Below are 19,453 nucleotides of genomic sequence, written 5' to 3' on the forward strand. Positions count from 1 at the left end.
TTTGCCTGTATTGACACGCCCAGAATAGGGACATTGTTATGAATGGGAGAATTGCAAGCGAAGGCTTACTGGTGTAGATGGGTTGTGATAGAAGTAGTAGTTTTGGAACGGGCGTCATCGACATGTCCGTACACGGTCAAATGTGTAGTTTTATATATATTAGCGGTTCTGGCCGCCGCTCGGCCCTCACATCTAGAGTTATAGTATAGTTTGTTGATTACTGTTGATGTAGTAGTGGCTTTTTCCTTCTCTTTTTTTTAAAGGGATAGTTCACCCCCAAAACATATTTTTTTCCTATTGATTAGTCACCCCATGGAGACTTGAATTCATGGATATTTTTTTAGTTTTTGTCTCATTCCTAAGCCAATCATTTGATGACCAGCGGACCGGTAGGCAGCGGTTCCGGTAGGAGACACTAAGGAGACTCTTTGTGTCTCCTACCGGAACCTTCGGGCCGCATGGGGTGGGGGCTTGGTCAGAGAACCCATTGTAGCCGTCTGTCTGTGTCCCTTTTTATGCCCATATCTGGAGATCTCCATATATGCCTATATATGGTATTATGGGGGTATCGCGGTTTGTTTATGGCTATGTCCGAGTCGTCGCAATCAGTGTTGCCAGATTCTGTGAGAGAAACAAGCAACCAGGTCTAGGAAAACCAGCCCAAAGGAAGCGACTATGGGCCACATGAGCATTTTAACATATACATCAGCTATTTGAAAATAGCAGATCTACAAGCTCACAACGCGTCGCGATGCGACGCTTTGTGAGCTTGTAGATCGGCTATTTTCCAAATACAATCTTGCGGGGAAATTATAATAAGCAGATCTGGCAACCCTGATTGCGATGTTCTTATTTTGTTCAAGTACCGTGTTGTTTAAGTACCGTGCAATGGCTGCATTGATAAGACCCAATAATTGAAATGCAGAAATACATGCAGAAATACTGTCATTTTAAAATGTGTAGCACATGTGGCATCGGGACTATGCCACACACTAGGAGTCCACTAGTATACGTTTAGGGCTAGTTTAATTTGTTTCAGGGTAATTATAATATAATTAGAGCTCATTTTGCTCTGGCAAAAATAGATGATGACGCCGTGTCTGGGAGGATGATGTCACTAGGCCTGTCACAATTATTACATAATCGCCTAATCACAATTATTTGAGATAATCCCAATTATATTTTGCATAATCGTTTCCGCGTTGAACATTTTTAATACATTTTCAAACATTTTCAAGTGTTTTTAGCTTGTAGATCAGCTATTTCCACTAGCATTCATGTCTTTTTTTTCTCTCATACTTTAAGTATAAAATGATGTGCGTTATTTGTCATATCAGCCCTGTGCACCTTTTGTTTTTACGAAGCCTAAAAAGCCTTTTCCGGTGTTCAACGACAAAAAAACACACAACTATATCGTTAATCACAATTATTTGTGTGACAATTAATCGTCACGTAAAGAAAAAATGACATAATCGTGACAGCCCTAAACATGTCACAGTTTCAGAGGTGGGTAGAGCGTGTGCGTGTGCGTGCACGTGCGTGTGTGTGTGCGTGCGTGCGTGTGTGTGCATGCTTAACCCATTAAGACCAGGAACGCATCTCTGTCATTTTGAGATTTCTCTGGCTATTCAAAAATAGCAGATCTACAAGCTCATAGCGCGGCACCAAGTGCCGCGCTATGAGCTTGTAGATCTGCTATTTTTTTGAAAAATCGTGAAAATGTGTGCAAATCTTTGCATATATATTTTGCTTTGAACATATATATTCAAAGATTTGCGCACATTTTCACGATTTTATATTCAAAAATAGGAAATCGACCAAAACGAGCTTGTAGATCTGCTATTTTTTAATAAATCTTAAAATGACACACATGATGCGTTCCCGGTCCTAATGGATTAAAGTCTGCAGTGCAGGCTGGCAGAGAGAGAGAGAGAGATAGAGAGAAAGAGAGAGAGAGAGGGGGAGAAGGAGAGAGAGAAGTGTGCTTTTGGACTGTGATTTAGCAGCAGACAGGGGGCTGCCCTGTGTGTTACGCAACACCAGCTGAAAGATGGCCGTGCCCACATGACTCTCTCTGTATGAATTGATTAACTTGGCAGCCTGACTGTTTATAATTGGACTCAAAGTGCAGCAGGCGATACATTGGCCACGTGCCAGAGGAATCGATGGCTCGGGGGGGGGGGGGGGCATGCTTTATGTGTGCTGCTGCTGCTGTGTACCTTCCCTTCCCTACGCTGTTGTGGATGTGTCCTGTCCTGTCCTGTCCTGCTCTCTGTGTGTGTGTATATTTCCACCGTGTTCACACAGGATTAGACGCAGTATGTCTTTTTGGCTGAAGTGTGTGTGTGTGTGTGTGTGTGTGTGTGCTTGTTTTACTATGTTTGTGAGGGCCAAATGTCCCCACACAAGTGTAGTAGAACATGAGAAATAGACATCATGAGGACTGTTTTCCCTGGTCCTCACAACAGAAAATGGTTAAAAATAGTTTTTTTTGTTAGAGGCTTACAATTCTGAAAAGATTCAGGTTGGGGTTAAGGATAGATTAGGCATTTAGAGGTTAGGTTTAGGGGTTTGAGTTATTATGCCTGATTTATACTTGGTTGCTCGCCGGTGGTCGTTCACCGAAAATAGCTGATCTACAAGCTCACAGAGCGTCACATTGCAAGGTTTTAGTTTGGCTAGTATTTTCCGCTTTAGGCTTAATCGGCAACCAATTTATTTTTTATGTCCTCGCAAGTATAGTTAATACAAAAGTGCCTGTGTGTGTGTGTGTGTGTGTGTGTGTGTGTGTGTGTGTGTGTGTGTGAATTGTGACTTGTGAACCTGCATGCAGAAGGATAATTTTGGCGGCGTGCCCGAGTGCAGCAGCATTACCGCATGCTTCAGAAAAAGACCTGTCCACCCTGACACAGGCTGCTGGGTACTGGTGTGACTGTGTTCTCCACCGAGTCAAGAGTGAAGGACTCTTCCCCCGGCCTCTATCAGGAGGGGGGTTGAACTATAAAACATTATTTAATTTTATTTTATTTAGCACAAAAAAACTGTACACAAATATATAGGAGGGAAAAAGTGCCGGGAGGAGGCAAGAAGCCCAAAGAGCTTATACGAGGCCTCCACCGATGTATAACATGATTTAAAAACAACAATTAGCCAACAAAGTTGGTACGCATGATTATATAGAATTACAGTAGTTACAGTATAAAAATAAAAAATCTGCAACACAGTTGAAATACATGACTATGCCTGATTATCAGTGACATGATTTACTGATAATAATATTTTGCCAACATAGTTGACATATATGACCATACAGGGTGTTCAAGCCAGTGTTAATTTCGTAGACGAAAAATGTTCGTCGACTACCTTTTTTTCACTGACAAAAACGAAATAAAAACTAAGCTACGATGATTAAAACTATGACTAAATATATTGAACATTTCGTCAACAAATAAAAACTAGACAATTAAATCGCAATTATTTGAGCGACAATTCGTCAAGTAAAATGCCCTGTAAAAAGCCCTGGTCTCCTCCTCACTGTGCCTCCAGAGAGATGGTGACAGTCAGAGGTGTCCCCAATGACCAATCACAATTATTATTATTGTCACAATTATTACATCATCGTCTAATCGCAATTATGTTGAAAATGTTTCATACATTTTCAAATATAAAAAAAGCAGGGTCAACCCTGACCCTCTCCGCCATTTAGCTTTTTATAAAATTATACAAAGTATAAAAGTATTAAATATGACAGTAATTTCTTTGTATATTGAAGTTATGCGTCATATCTAGCCCTGTGCAACTTTCGTTTTATGAAGGCTGAAAGCCAAAAAAAGGCAATGTACAATCATTTATTCATTATGTTCCAATAACGTTTCAACGACAGAAACGACAAAATGAAATCGTTAATCGCAAATTATTTGTGTGACAATGAATGGTGGAGTGAAATGTCATAATGGTGAGACAGCCCCCCCCCTGTATAGTCCCCATGGGGATTTCCCGGGCAGGATAATGGGTCCCCAGCCTCCTCCTGTGTTCTCTCTCTCCCTTTCATCACTGCATGCTCTCTCTCTCTCTCTCTCTCTAGTCTCCACTGACAACCCTCCGACACCCAGCTATACCATCCAGCTTTTCCCCTGTACTCAGCACCTAGCAAGCCTCAAGGTTTTCATCCCGCTAAAGAAGTGCTTAGCGCGGCTCTTTAACGCTTTTATATTTCTCCTACGAGGAGTTTCGACACCACGCCACACCACACCCCCCCCCTAAAAAGAAATCCCCTTAAAAAAAAAACAGTGGTGGAAAGTATAAAAGTATTTACTCAAGTGCTGTTACTTGAGTGCAATTTTAACCATCCCATATGATTGAGCGCAGTGGTGTAAAGTAACTACTGTAAGTATGTTTACTCAAGTGCTGTAGGTTAAGTACACTTTTCGAGGAATTTTTACTTTACTGAGGTATTTCCAATTTTCGGTACTTTTACTTCTACTCCACTACATCTCAGAGGCAAATGTTGTACTTTTACTCCACTACAATTGTTTGAAAACTTTAGTTACTAGTTACTTTGTAGATTTTGATTATTATTACAAAACATACAGTAACTACTTCAGCCCCTATACATTTCGGCCATTTGAAAATAGCCGATCTACAAGCTCATCGCAACGCATTGTGAGCTTGTAGATCGGCTATTTTCAAGAGATTTTTATACATTTGAAAACTTGAAATGGGACATTCTGCATAATTAGTACTTTTACTTTTGGTACTTTAAGTACATTTTGATGCCAATACTTTTGTACTTTTACTCAAGCACATTTTGAATTCCGGACTTTTTGATTTGGAGAAATTTTGGAAAACTTGAGTACCGTAGTTATACCTTTGGTACTTTAAAGTATATTTTGAGGCCGATATATATAAGATAATACTTTTACTCAAGTAAAATTTAGAATACAGGCCTTTTACAGTGTACTTGTAACTGTATTTTTCTACGTCGTGGCATTGCTGCTATTATGAGTTACTTCTTCCACCATTGCTTCCAACCCCCCCACCCCTCCCTCCCCCCCAACCAACCTTCTCCCCTCCTCCTCATGATCCACATAACGTTTGAAGGGGTTAATTAAAAGTGTGTGTCTTTTCCAGAGCACAGCACACATCTTGAGCATCAAGGCAAAGCAATTAATGTGTGGCAGCGTTGCAGCAGCTATTTGGCCACTGTGAGGGGATATTAATGAAGCTTTCACCTTGACTGTGCACTCACAGGACCAGTGGTGTTAAGTAACTAAGTACATTTACTCAAGTACTGTACCTAAGTAACATTTTGAGTTAAAAAAAAAGAAGTACTTTAGTGGAGTATTTCCAATTTTCAATACTTTTACTTCTACTCCACTACATCTCTGAGGCAAATATTGTACTTTTACTCCACTATAATTATTTGAAAACTTGCAAGTTACTTTGTAGATTTGGATTATTATTACAAAACCACTTCAGACCTATGTATATATACTTTGGCAATTTCAAAATAGCCGATCTACAAGCTCACAACGCATCGCTTTGCGACGCGTATAAAATGATTTTTATACATTTGAAAACGTGTGAAATGGGACCTTCTTTTACTTTTGGTGTTTTAAGTACATTTTTATGCCAATACTTGAATACCGACCTTGTACTTGTCACAGACAATTTCTACACTAGGGTATTGATATTTTGACTTAAGTAAAAAATGGGAATACTTTTTCCACCACTGCTAAACACTACAGCAGTGCTCCTCAACCTGTGGACCGTAGGTCTCCCCCCCCCCCCTGGATTCCTTGGATCATAAAATACTATAATAAAAAAAAAAGACTAGAACCAGACCCACATATTGGTTTGGTTGATATATCGGCCATTATTCATCCGATTTTTGGTGTCCCTATTTTGGTTATGTCATTTATTGGTGTAAATCTTAAAAAAAAGTTACACGTTTTGTGTGACGCTGTAGTATGATCCAGTAGGGTGTTAACCCATTAAGACCTGGAACGCATCTGTGATAATTTTTTTTTAAATTTGAGCTAAAAAAGCATTTTACACTTTGGCTATTAAAAAATAGCAGATATACAAGCTCATAGCGCAGCACTGAGTATAGATACTGATATAGAAACATACGTTTTTCAGAAAACTGTTGGGATTTAGAAGACATTTTGTAGAAATCGGCTTCAGGTCTCAATGGGTTGATTTACGGGGAAAAAAACACAAAGTTAAAATATGGAGATAAGAGGTTTCTGCCCGACAGCGACAATAATGTTTGGTTGATACTTTATTTGAGTGCCGCCCCCCCCCCCCATTACTGGGGCTGGAGCTTTTATCACCAGACCAGCCTCCAGTGATGTTGCGTTCAGCAGCACTCTCCCACTGGCCTAATGCTGATGCTGTTCTGGTCAGAGAGTTCCTGACCCTTCTTCCCACACCGTCTGCTCAGCCTGTCACATCAGCTCTCGTCACCAACCCCCCCCCCCCGTCAACATAAGGGGACGGAGGCCCACAGGGCCACAGCAACATGTCATTGTCCTCCTAGGCCAGTGGTTCACAAACATGGCGTCCGCGACCCATTGCTGTTTTCATGGGTCACACGACTTACTATTTGGTTTTACCTTTGCTTAATTCTTTTATTTATTTTTTACTTTTTTTTTCAAATAATAAAAAAAAAACATTCTAATGATTTTCAAATATTTAACCCATTAAGACCTGGAATGCATCTGTGTCACTTTTTCATTTGAGCTAAAAAGCATTATTTTACACTTTGGCTATTCAAAAAATAGCAGATCTACAAGCTCATAGCGCGGCACCGAGTGCTGCGCTATGAGCTTGTAGATCTGCTATTTTTGGAAATTTTAGAAAATGTGTGCAAATCTTTGAATATATATATTGTTTAAAGCGAACCGATAGAGTTCAGAGTACCCATTGTACCCGTCTGTCTGTGACTCTGTGTCCCTTTTATGCCCATATATAGAGAGATCCCTGATGTCATTCGTATATGGCCATACCCTGTATATTGGCATTCCCAAATATGGACATGTCGGTCGGATCAACGGTTCTGGACAACCGCAGAACCGAACAACTCGGTGCCGCGGACCGCATTCCCTCGAGCCCTTGCCGATGTGTGCGCCGAGTTTGAAGTCGGTTGGTCTCATATATACATGCACATGACCATATATGGGCATAGCTGCCGGATCCGTGGCTCTGGACAACCGGAGCACCATATATGCGCATCGGGTTTGTTTATGGTTATGTGTGAGTCATAGTGACATGCCTATATACGGACTTATCGCGTTTGTTTATGGTTATGTCAGAGTGAACTGGCCGTGGTCCTGCCTATATATATATATATATATATATATATATATATATATATATAGGCGTATCGGCTTTGTTTGTGGCTATGTCTGAGTCAGAGGGACGTGGCCGTGGTCCTGCCTTAGCCTCGCGTAGCCAGACTATATGGCCGTATCAGGTTTGTTTATGGTTATGTCAGTGACGTGGCCGTGGTCCACCTGCCATCCCATCAGACAATTTTAATAAAGGATTAGGGTCTCGAGCTGTAAAAGGATTCCATTCCGTGTGTGTGTGCGCGTGTGCGTGTGCGTTTTTAAATAAAACCTCGTGGCTCTGAAACCAGACAGGTTGTGGTATTTTTAAGTACCCCCCCCCCCTTCCGGCTGCTGTCCATTTCCTCACTGCAGTCTGCGGGAGCCACTGGACATTCCCATGTTTTTTTCATGAGTCACTGCAGTCTGTCAGAGGATCTGCACATTATGTTGCTAGATCTGTGTTTTGGTTAACACTTGTAACATTTGCTGGAGGAGAGAGAGAGAGAGAGAGAACCATGATGACATGTTCTGTTCTCCCAGCTCGTGCTAGATGAGCCATTTGTCACAACATTGACATTTTTTTAACCCATTAAGACCTGAGGCCACTTCTAAAAAACCTGAGGCCACTGAAAAAATATATAAAAACATAATTTTCACGATTAAAAAAAATATATAGCAGATCTACAAGCTCATAGCGCTTGTATATCTGCTATTTTTCAATAGCCAAATAAATCTAAAATGACACAGATGCGTTCCCGGTCTTAAAGGGTTAATGTGGTATAAGTGATATTTAGAGTGTTTTTGTTCAGCAGTGGTGTAAAGTAACTAAATACATTTACTCAAGTACTGTACTTAAATACAATTTTGAGGTACTTTTACTTTACCGGAGTATTTCCAATTGTCTATACTTTTACTTCTACTCCACTTCTATCTCAGAGGCAAATATTGCTACAATTATTTGAAAACTTTAGTTACCAGTTACTTTGCAGATATAAATACTATATTACATTATAAAACATAGATGAACCACTTTAGCCCTATTTTATACCTAGGCTATTTGAAAATAGCCGATCTACAAGCTCACAACGCGTCCTATCGCGACACGTTGTGAGCTTGTAGATCTGCTATTTTCAAACATTTTAGTACTTTTACTTTTGGTACTTTGAGTACATTTTGATACCAATACGTTTGTACTTTTACTCGTATAGTAAATTTTGAATTCCAGACTTTCACTTGTATAACAGAGTACTTCTACATTGCATTATTGATACTTTTACTTAAGTAAAACCTTTGAGTACTTTTTCCATCACTTCATCACTTCCAATCTTAACCCATTAAGATCTGGAACGCATCTCTGTCATTTTAGTCCATTTCTGTCCTTTGGCTATAAAAAAATAGCAGATCTACAAGCTCATAGCGCGGCACCGAGTGCCGCGCTATGAGCTTTAATAAGGCGCGTTAATAAGGACCCCCAAGGACCACTCTGTGAGAAGCACTGTCTGCCATAGAGAGGGTTTTAAGTGTGTGTTGTGTGTGTGAGGCTTGTGACCGAGGATGTTAGGGGACACTCAGGCTACTGGATTACTTCCAAACATTGCGGGGGTGTGCCATGTTGACACCCCCCCCCCCCCCCCCAACACATAGAATCTGTCAGGTCTCTGTCAACTGACCTTCACCGCCGCTCCTATATCTATGCAGCATATTGGCATCTGCAGTGATGGAAAGTAACTTAAAGGAGGAGTTCACCCAAAAAATTACTTATTTTCTATCAATTGCACACCCTATGAAGCCTTGAATCCATGGATTATTTTTTGTTTTTGTGGCATTCCTAAGCCAATAATTTGATTCCCGTCTCCTACCGGCTAATGTATCCCGTAGGAGACACAAAGTAGATTATTTGTGTCTCCTACCGGAAATACACACGGTCATCAAATTATTGTCACAATGAATGCCACAAAAACTAAAATAAATCCACGCAATCAAGGCTTCATGGGGTGTGTAATTGATAGAAAATAAGTAATTTTTTTGGTGAACTCCTCCTTTCCTTTAAGTACTGTACCATGTACTCAAGTACTGTACATAAGTACAATTATAGTATTAATTAATTATTTGAAAACTTCAGTTACTAGTTACATTACATTACATTACATTACAGTCATTTAGCAGACGCTTTTATCCAAAGCGATTTACAATAAGTGCATTCAACATAGGTAGGGAACGAAAACTACTAATCACCAGAAGTCTTAAGTGCGTTTTCTGCAAAAACAAGCAACCAAGAGTATACCTAGCGCTAAGGTAAAAGTGCAATATATCAGCTACCTACTTTCTTAGACAGATGAGACAAAATAGCAAAATCAAATGAGCAAGAGCTAAAACAAATAAGTGTATCGACTAAACAAGATCCAATAAAACAATACAACAATAAAACAAGAGTTCGTACAACTAGTTAACAACAAGTAGGCCAGGCACTTTGCAGATATACATTATTACATTATGAAACATACATTAACCACTTTAGTTTTATTTTATACCTAGGCTATTTGAAAATAGCAGATCTACAAGCTCACAACGCGTCGCGATGTGATGCGTTGTGAGCTTGTAGATCGGCTATTTTCAAACATTTCAGTACTGTCCGAAACCCGGTTACTTCTCAGGAAATGGACAAAAAGAACCTGCGTTCGAATCGATCCAATGTAGTTATTATTTTAGTCACAAGCTCTTGTTATGCTTTTCGTTGGTTCAAACGCAGACAGAATCTACCACTTTCACTTCCAAAATGTGTTTGAAAAAGATTGCCGACCTACAAGCTCACAATGCGTTGCATCCCGACACGTTGTGAACTTGTAGATCGGCTATTTTCGCTACTTTTGCACCACACTCTTACAGGACGAAGTAGAACACACCTGCCGAAAAAACACAAATCCGGCAACTTTGATCTTTTGTGTGGAATACTATTGAACAATGATTGTTTTTAGGAACAACATGGTCATTGGTCACATCTGTCTGTGTGTGTGTGTGTGTGTGTGTGTGTGATTGGAATAAAATGTCATCAGCTGCTAATTTAAAAATCACTGGTTTGTGTAATAATGTTGCTGTCCGGCAGAAACCAGCACTGCAGAGGGGAGGTGTGTGTGTCCGTGTCCAGGTGTCCAGCTAATCTCTCAAGAACAGATTCAGAGCTGAGCTACTGAATCTGTTGGGAGGGTCGTTCAGAACGTGTGAACATTGGCCTACAAGTGGGCGGGCCTTAGATCAGGAAGTAAGCCGCGATTTTACCAATCAAAGCCGCTCCGGTCTCCACAGATTTGTGCGAGGCGCCACATATGGTCCGCGGCCCGCACTGACACAATTCGTGCACAGCGCATGTCCCTGTACTGGGAGTGCCATGGAGGAAGGCTGCTTCCGTACACGCTCCGAAGCGTCGCAACGTTTTTTCTTCTTTTTAGTATTTTTTAGCTCTTTTTTTCCTACACCGTCGGGTGTCTAAGGAGTTGTGATAGACAAGCACTTCTGGTCTTTCCCAAATTCCACCAGCATGTCACCTGCAGTACCCGTGGTGACAATATTCTTGACCACTGCTACACGCCCTTCAAGGATGGATACCAAGCTCTCGGCCGCCCACCGCTAGGAAGCTCTGACCTCTACACCATACAGCTGCTACCTGCCTACAAACAGAGGCTAAAAAGGGAGCCGGTCGTTGAGAAGGAGATCCGAATCTGGTCTGAGGACACAGACGCTATGCTACAATCCTGCTTCTACCAGACTGACTGGGGGATGTTTAAGAACGCCGCTGGGAATAATATCAACGAACTCTCAGACTCAGTCACTGGCTTTATCAGTAAGTGCATAGTCGACATAGTCCCAAAAAAGACAGTTCGGATCTATCCCAATCAGAAACCATGGATGGACAGCGGAGTACGTGCACATCTGCATGAACGGGATGCTGGTTTCAAATCTGGCGACGTGGAAACGCGCAACACAACACGCGCGGGCCTAAACAGTGCCATCAGGAAGGCGAAAAAGGCCTACACTGAAAAGATGCAAGACCAACTCAGCAATGGCGACATCAGGAGCACGTGGCAGGCGGTACACACCTTGACAGACTGCAAAACAAGAACCAGAAGCGAGGTGAACCCGCCTGCCTCCCTCCCCAACGAACTGAACACTTTCTACGGCCGGTTCGAGATCAGCTCCAACCGCGGCAGCCGAGCGGGGCCATCAGCAGCACCAGCAGAGGAGAACCCTCTAACCATCTCGGAGAGAGAAGTGCGTACAGCCTTCGCACGGGTCAACATCCACAAGGCAGCCGGACCTGATGGGATTCCAGGCCGGGTCCTTAAGGCATGTGCAGACCAGCTGGCGGGTGTCTTCGCTGACATCTTTAACCTCTCCCTCTCCCAGGCTGTGGTCCCTGCAGGGTTCAAAATGTCAACCATTGTGCCCATTCCCAAAAAGGCCAGAGTGACATGCCTGAATGACTGGAGACCTGTCGCTCTCACCCCGATCGTCAGCAAGTGCTTCGAGAAACTGGTGAGGGAATACATCAGCTCCACGCTACCTGCCTCGCTGGACCCGTGGCAGTATGCATACCGCAAAAACAGATCCACCGACGACGCTATCGCCATGGCTCTCCACACCGTCCTCTCGCACATGGACAACAAGCTGCTGAAGGACAAATATGTACGTATGCTGTTTGTGGACTACAGCTCAGCATTCAACACCATTGTCCCAGCAATACTTGACAAAAAGCTCAGAGACCTAGGGCTACACCCAAGCATGTGCGACTGGATACAGGACTTCTTGTCCAACCGACATCAGGTGGTGAGAATGGGCAGCATCACATCTGACTCCCTGACCCTCAACACTGGAGCACCCCAGGGATGCGTGCTGAGCCCTCTCCTCTACTCCCTGTACACGTATGACTGCATAGCCACACATGTCTCCAACACCATCATAAAGTACGCGGACGACACGACAGTGATAGGCCGAATCGTCAACAACGACGAGTCTGACTACAGAGAGGAGATTATTATTATCAACTCACTGGCACTCTGGTGCCGGGAGAACAACCTCGCTCTTAACGTCGACAAGACCAAAGAACTGATCGTGGACTTCAGGAGGCCGCGGAGAGACCATGCGCCCATCCTCATCGACGGTGCTGCAGTGGAAAGGGTCAGCGAGTTCAAGTTCCTCGGAGTACACATCGAGGAGGACCTAAAATGGGAGACGCACACCACACACGTGAAGAAAAAGGCTCAGCAGCGACTGTACTGGCTCCGCCGCCTGAAGAAGCTCGGAGTAGGACATCGCATCCTCAGGCTGTATTACAACAGTTCGGTTGAAGGCGTCCTAACAGGCTGTGTCACGGCCTGGTATGGGAACTGCACTGCCCGAGAAAAGATCAGCCTACAGCGAGTAGTGCGATCGGCAGAGCGAATAATGAGAGACGAGCTCCCAGCGCTCCAGGATCTGTACAAAAAGCGGTGCGTGGTCAAAGCCAAGCGCATCATCAAGGACATGTACCACCCAAGTCACAAACTGTTCAAAACCTTACAACGACCGCGGCCGGGCAAGGGGTCCTACCGCAGTATCAAGAGTGTGCGCGAGAGAGGTTTTTGAGGAAACATTGAGTGTCCCCATTGTATTTCCATTGCTGGTGGCTGTGGGGACTAAATGGGTGTTTTGGCCTGGGCCCAGTTTTAGACTGGCACTGGGGAAGTGACTAATAGACACACACACACACACGTGCACACACGTGCACAGAGCAGCAGGACACTGAGGCACACGGCAGTGTGGTCACAGTGTTCCCAGCCTCGGGGCGTGTTTCAGCGCAGTGTGTAGCGGTGCATGCTAACACACCGACCCGTCTCATCTCCCAAACTCCAAATGCCATGATCTATAGTACGGTACGGTACGGTGCGGTATCGATGCCCCATGTCCCGCTCTGCTCTGCTCTGCTCACCTATAGGACTGTCACGATTATGAACATTTTACGTGACGATTAATTATCATACAAATAATTGCGATTAGATGTGCATTTCTTTTTTTTATCGTGAAAATGTGTACAAATCTTTGAATATATATATATATATATTTTTTTTTTAACATTTTTACATTTTGTTCCACTAACCACCCAGAAGCAAAGATTTTGTTACACATTTTTCATGATTTTTCAAAAATAGCAGATATACAAAGCTTGTAGATCTGCTATTTTTGAGTAGTCAAAGAAATCTAAAATGACACAGATGCGTTCCCGGTCTTAATTGTATAATTGTTCCAGCAGCACAGTACTGTAGCCAAAATGCTGTGTTGCTTATATATACCGCTGTGTATGTGAGGAGCGAGGACGCATTTGTACACTCACCTGTAAACATGGGTACTTGGCTCATGAATCGTGGGGAATGCGCGTGCACTTCCGTGATCCTGCCAAAAAAAACAGCCGTAACGCCACGGTGTCGCGTGACGCTTCACGCAACGCCACGGCGTCCCTCCAGTTTTTCTTTTTTGGGGCCACCACTGCACCCCTAGCCTGAGGCTACGAGCTCAATCCATGGTCTTGAAGGGCGGACCCAAACACAGCCGCCCGGATTTGTGCGTGGCTTCCTATTGCTTCACCAATCTATGTCCCCGCCTCCCCTCCCCTCCCCCCCTCGGCCTGTGCACGGAGCACGCTGACGTCACAAAATTTAGAGCGACGCCCCTCTGCACTCTGATTGGTTAGGAGATAACAAGGTCCAAGACCATCGTTCCTGCATGGCTCCCCCAGGCTTTTTTTCTTTTGTAACAAAAAAAAAAGCCTGGGTTTCCGAGGCTACTGCACCCCTGATTAGACCTCCAAATTTTTATAGAACCACAATGAAGAGAATCTGCCACACAAGAGAGGGATAGGATAGCATTTTTAGCCCAAATGTTTTACTGTAGGCCTACTGTACTGTACTGTGCCATGCTGTTTAAAATGTACGTACTACTTGGTTGCCCAGGCAACCGTAAGTACATTTAGTCTAGTACTGTAGTACAATATTGAGATAGATTTTTCTACTTTTTGTGTACTTTTGAATACAGGCCGTTTACTTGTGACAGAGCATACTTCTACATTGTGGTATTGCCACTTTTACTTAACCCATTAAGACCGGGAACACATCTGTGTGTAATCTTTAGATTTCTTGCCGCGCTACAAGCTTGTAGATCTGCATTTTTCTTTTTAAACCGTGAAAATTTTTGCAAATCTTTGAATAGATAAATTTGTCAAAGTGAACATTTTTAACTCAAATCATTGCTTCTGGGGATTCTACAAAATTACAAAAACGTATTTTGCTACTGTTCTCAAACAGTTTTCACGTCAAGGACCCCCAAAATTATATGCGCCCTAACCCTATTTTCCAGGGACCCCGAGAAGCAAAGATTTGAGTTAAAAATGTATATATATATATTCAAAGATTTGCAAAAATATTTCACTTCGTTCCAGCCTCTGTACGCTTTGTTAGCGCGTCTGACTGACTCAGTGTCTTCTCCCTCACCTACTCCCGCTTCAGTCCATGACAGCTCATATCACACAGGCAGTGGGATGATGATGACGAGAGACTCTCCCACTTCTCACATCTCTTTTTGGTTCAGCTTCCGGAGCTATTTCTGCTCTCCTGAATGTTATTCTGAAACCCAATCACAGCTAACAATGCAGTAAGTGTTCGCAGGCCTCTCCACTAAGGTTTGCCTCGCTGGATTGAGCAACCGGGCCACTTCCATTAGCTCCAGTGCAAGGAGGAAGAGGAGAGGAGAGAGAGTTTTTTTTTTTTGCTCCTTTCTTTCTGTCCCAGCAGCGTGCTGTGTTAAATGGGGCAACGCAGGGCTGGGCACTGGGACAGGGACATTTTGTAGTAGTGACAGTGACCTTTCCTCCATGCTCCCCTGAAAAAGGTAAATAATCCCTTCTTAACATCTAAAGGGCCACGAAGCCAGTGGTTTGTTAGCAAACATACACACCCCCCATCACAGGCTGGGGTGTGTGTGTGTGTGTGTGTGTGTGTGTGTGTGTGTGTGTGTGTGTGTGTGTGTGTGTGTGTGTGTGTGTGTGTGTGTGTGTGTGTGTGTGTGTGTGTGTGTGTGTGTGTGTGTGTGTGTGTGTGTGTGTGTGTGTGTGTGTGTGTGTGTGTGTGTGTGTGTGTGTGTGTGTGTGTGTGCGTGTGTGTGACAGACACTGTAGCACCACAAACAGGGTGTAGCAGTTTCCATCAGTGATTAAAATAGAAGGGATAACAGCATATAGTAATTAACATGGTGTTGACGCAGGGAGATGAAGAGAGAGGTTAAATCGTTTTTTTTCTCTGTGTGTCTCTGCATCCTATAAATCAGTGTCTCCACATGCCGGGGGGGGGGGGGTGGGGGGGGATACACACACCATACAGCAAGGGTCCACAAATTATTTTGCGGGGTCCCCAGAGGATTAGCTTAATGTGCAACATTGTTGTCTCACTCAACAGTAAACAAACCAACATACAGTATAAGTGTACACAGGTTATCTGCACATTTCTAAAGTTACATTTTAGTTACTTTTAAGACCCTTTTTAATACCAAATTGGCCAAACTGTCAAATATTTTGTAAGAAATAGGCAGACTTTGTGAAAATAGCCGATCTACAAGCTCACAACCCCAGTCCCCACAGTGCATGATTGTGTCGCTCAACATAAAAAATTGCAACAAAACCAGCAGTAATGGCAACACAAATAGCAATAGCAACAATAGCAGAACTAGGTTGTGAGCTTGTAGATCTGCTGCTTTTGATGTGTGACACCAGCACGGAACTAAGGCCTAAATCAGGCCGATGTCACCTCCCCCCTGATTTATACTTGCACGCGCTCTGTGTCGCACAACAAAAATAGCTGATCTTCAAGGTCACAACGCTTGCAGATCTGCTATTTTCAGTGACAATGACACACGCTTACAACTGAGCATAAATCTGGCCTATTTCACCAGGAAAACAATGGGACACTGCAGTGCTGCAAACACATAAGTGACGCCCAGGCAATGAAGTATATTTTACTCTAGTACTGTAGTACAGTTTTGCGACGCGTTGTGAGCTTGTAGATCTGCTATTTTTTTTAGAACTTGAAATGGGACATTTTGCATAATGAGTACTTTTACTTTTTGTATTTTAAGCACATTTTGATACCAATACTTTTGTACTTTTACTCAAGGGCATTTTGAATTCCGGACTTTAACTTGTAACAGATTATTTCAATATTGCAGCGTTGATTCTTTTACTTAAGTAAAAAAAAATGTAGTACTTCTTCCAGCATTGTCTGCTTGTTAGCGTGTCTGACTGACTCGGTCTCTTCTCTCTCATCTACTCTGCGTTGGCCCCGGGGCCTGCAGCAGCGTTCTCAGCTTCAAAGCGTTCTCTCAGGGAACGCCGTCACCCAACAACAAACCCTCTTTGACTCTTTTTCACCTTTTTATGAATGGTAGGTTGCAGAGAGGTTAGCGGTTCGTGTGTGCGTGTGTGTGTGTGAGTGTGTGTGTGTGTGTGTGTGTTGTGTGTGTGTGTGTGTGTGTGTGTGTGTGTGTGCGTGTGCGTGCGTGCGTGCGTGCGCATGCGTTGAAATGGTTGACTGTTTGTGTTTTCTACTACACTGTAGAGGAGAATAGAGGAGTGGTTGTTGTCATTTTTTAACCCTCATGAAACTTTAGCCTCCCTCTCTTGGGGGGGGGGGGGGAGCATTAGGTTGAAATAGCTGCTCCTACAAGTTTGCGGCACGTTGTGAGCTTGTAGATCGTCTATTTTCACCGAAGATATTGAGCGACGTAGAGGTTGGGGAAAAAAAGTATACAGGGTTCAAGTGGTTGATAATGCCACCAGATGCCTTTGTAATTGAAGTGTGTGTGTGTGTGTGTGTGTGTGTGTGTGTGGGTGTGTGGGGGTGGGTGGGTGGGTGTGCGTACGTGCAGTCATGCATGCATGTGAGCGGTGAAAGAGCTTATGGATCCCCAAGTAGGCCGATTCTTTTTTCCTGATAGGAGGAAGTTGTTGTGGGTTCTAGCACAACAAGAGGCTAATTGGGGCTTTGTATTACATGGGAGCTGGAACTGCATGCAAACAACTACGTCCAGAGACTCTTAAAACTGTGTCTGCCAAGACCAAGCATTGTGATGGTTCATTTACTGTAGCTCCATTTATGCTCTAACAAGAAGTTAATCCACTAAGACCGGGAACGCATCTGTGTCGTTTTAGATTTTTAACCATTATTTTACACTACAAAAATAGCAGATCTACAAGCTCGTATAATACATAATAATAATAATACATCAATTTGGGGAGGTCCTTGACTTGGAAAAAGTTTGAGAAGCGCTGGTTCACATTTTGTGCAGCAGCGCTGAGCGGAGCGGAGCCAACCACACAGCTCTCTCTCCAACACAACACACACCTCGGGAGTCTCTGGAGGCGCACGCCAAGCCACATCCATGGACAGTGCTGTTCCTCTTCCAAAGTCTTCTCCCTGGTTTCCTCTCCTACAGATCCCAAGGTTTTCCTGTTTTGTGTCTGGAGAGAAAGTCAGATAAAAACTTGCCACCTGAGATGCTTCACGTTGTTTAATCCATTCAATCCGGTATCTTTTTTTATTTATTTTCAGCTACTGTATAACCATTACTTTGGGCTATAAAAAAAAAAGCAGATCTACAAGCTCATAGCGCGGCACCGAGTGCCGCGCTATGAGCTTGTAGATCTTTTTTTTATTATTTTTTTATCATGACATTTTGTGCAAATCTTTGAATATTTGTTTTTTAAAGCGAACATTTAAAAAAAAAACGTATGTTGCTTATGTAATATCAGTGGTTCTTTTTTAAAATGTTTGAATACTTTTTTCATGTCAACGACCCCCAAAATGATATGTATTTGTCTGCAGACCCCCCCATCTCTAAATATTTTGTTCCAGGGACCCCCAGAAGCAAAGATTTGAGTTAAAAATTTATAATATATATACAGTAGATTTTGTAAGATATGTGCACATCTTTTAATACGTTATATTTAAATATATGCACACATTTTCACGATGTTCGTTGAACAAATAGCAGATCTACAAGCTCATAGCGCGGCACTCGGTGCACTCGGCGCTTGTAGATCTGCTATTTTCGAATAGCCAAAGACATCTTAAGTGACACGGATGTGTTCCCGGATTGAATGGGTTCAAAAAAACAAAAAAAATAGTAATGGTAAAAGAATCCCTCTTTTCAGATGACAGTGTTTGTGGGTGGGTGGGCCGGTTGGGGGGGGGGGGGGTTTGACATAACTAATGTCTGCGCCTCACTCCAACAGGGCCATTCCACTCCTCTCTCTACAGAGCTAATTGCGCTGCTCAAACAGCTTAGGTGGTCTTCCCTTGTCCAGGGGAAAAAAACCAAACCGCAAGTCACTCTGCAATGTGCTAAGCTAATAGCGTAGCCATAGTGGTGGAAAGTAACTACTGTACATTTACTCAAGTAATGTACTTAACCCATTAAGACCTGAAGCCGATTCTACAAAGTGTCTTAATCCCAACAGTTTTCTGAAAAAAACGTTTGTTTCTATATCAGCTCAAAAAATGTTCATGTCAAGGACCCCCGAAATGATATGCATTTGGCCCTCAAAAATGTTTTGTTCCAGGGACCCCCCAGAAGCAAAGAATAGACTTACAAATGTTCGCTTTAAACAATATAAAGATTTGCACACATTTTCAAGATTTTTTCAAAATAGCAGATCTACAAGCTCGTAGCGCGGCACTCGGTGCCGCGCTATGAGCTTGTATATCTGCTATTTTTGAATAGCCAAAGTGTAAAATAATGCTTTCGGCTCAAGAATTCCGCAACTTCACGGTCCATAAAGTCATGATTCGGTTGAAGACGGGCTTGAGGTGGTTTAGTGCCTCCGTATTTTGAATTGAGGGGGGCTGGGGGCGAGGGGGGGGGGGTTTATATACCCAGCTTGTCTTCTTCGCTGGGCGACTCGAGGCTTTGCGGCTCGCCCAGCGTTTAGAAGCCGTGTGGTTGGTATATAAAGTGCAACGGAGAGAGGAAGAGGAGGACTGCTAGCTGGTGCCTGTGAAGAGAGGAATGTGAAAAATTCTAATGAGGGTGGCTGCCTGTCTGTA

At 43.1% G+C, this 19,453-nt stretch overlaps 1 protein-coding gene across 1 annotated transcript in view; it reads left to right on the plus strand.

Moving 5' to 3' along the window:
- The window catches only part of LOC308074511 (signal-induced proliferation-associated 1-like protein 1), a 143,289-nt gene that overhangs the window by 16,734 nt on the left and 107,102 nt on the right, over window positions 1–19,453 (plus strand).

Source organism: Gymnoscopelus braueri (assembly GCF_963280865.1).
Source record: "Gymnoscopelus braueri genome assembly, chromosome: 19".
Classification (NCBI taxonomy): Eukaryota; Metazoa; Chordata; class Actinopteri; order Myctophiformes; family Myctophidae; genus Gymnoscopelus; species Gymnoscopelus braueri.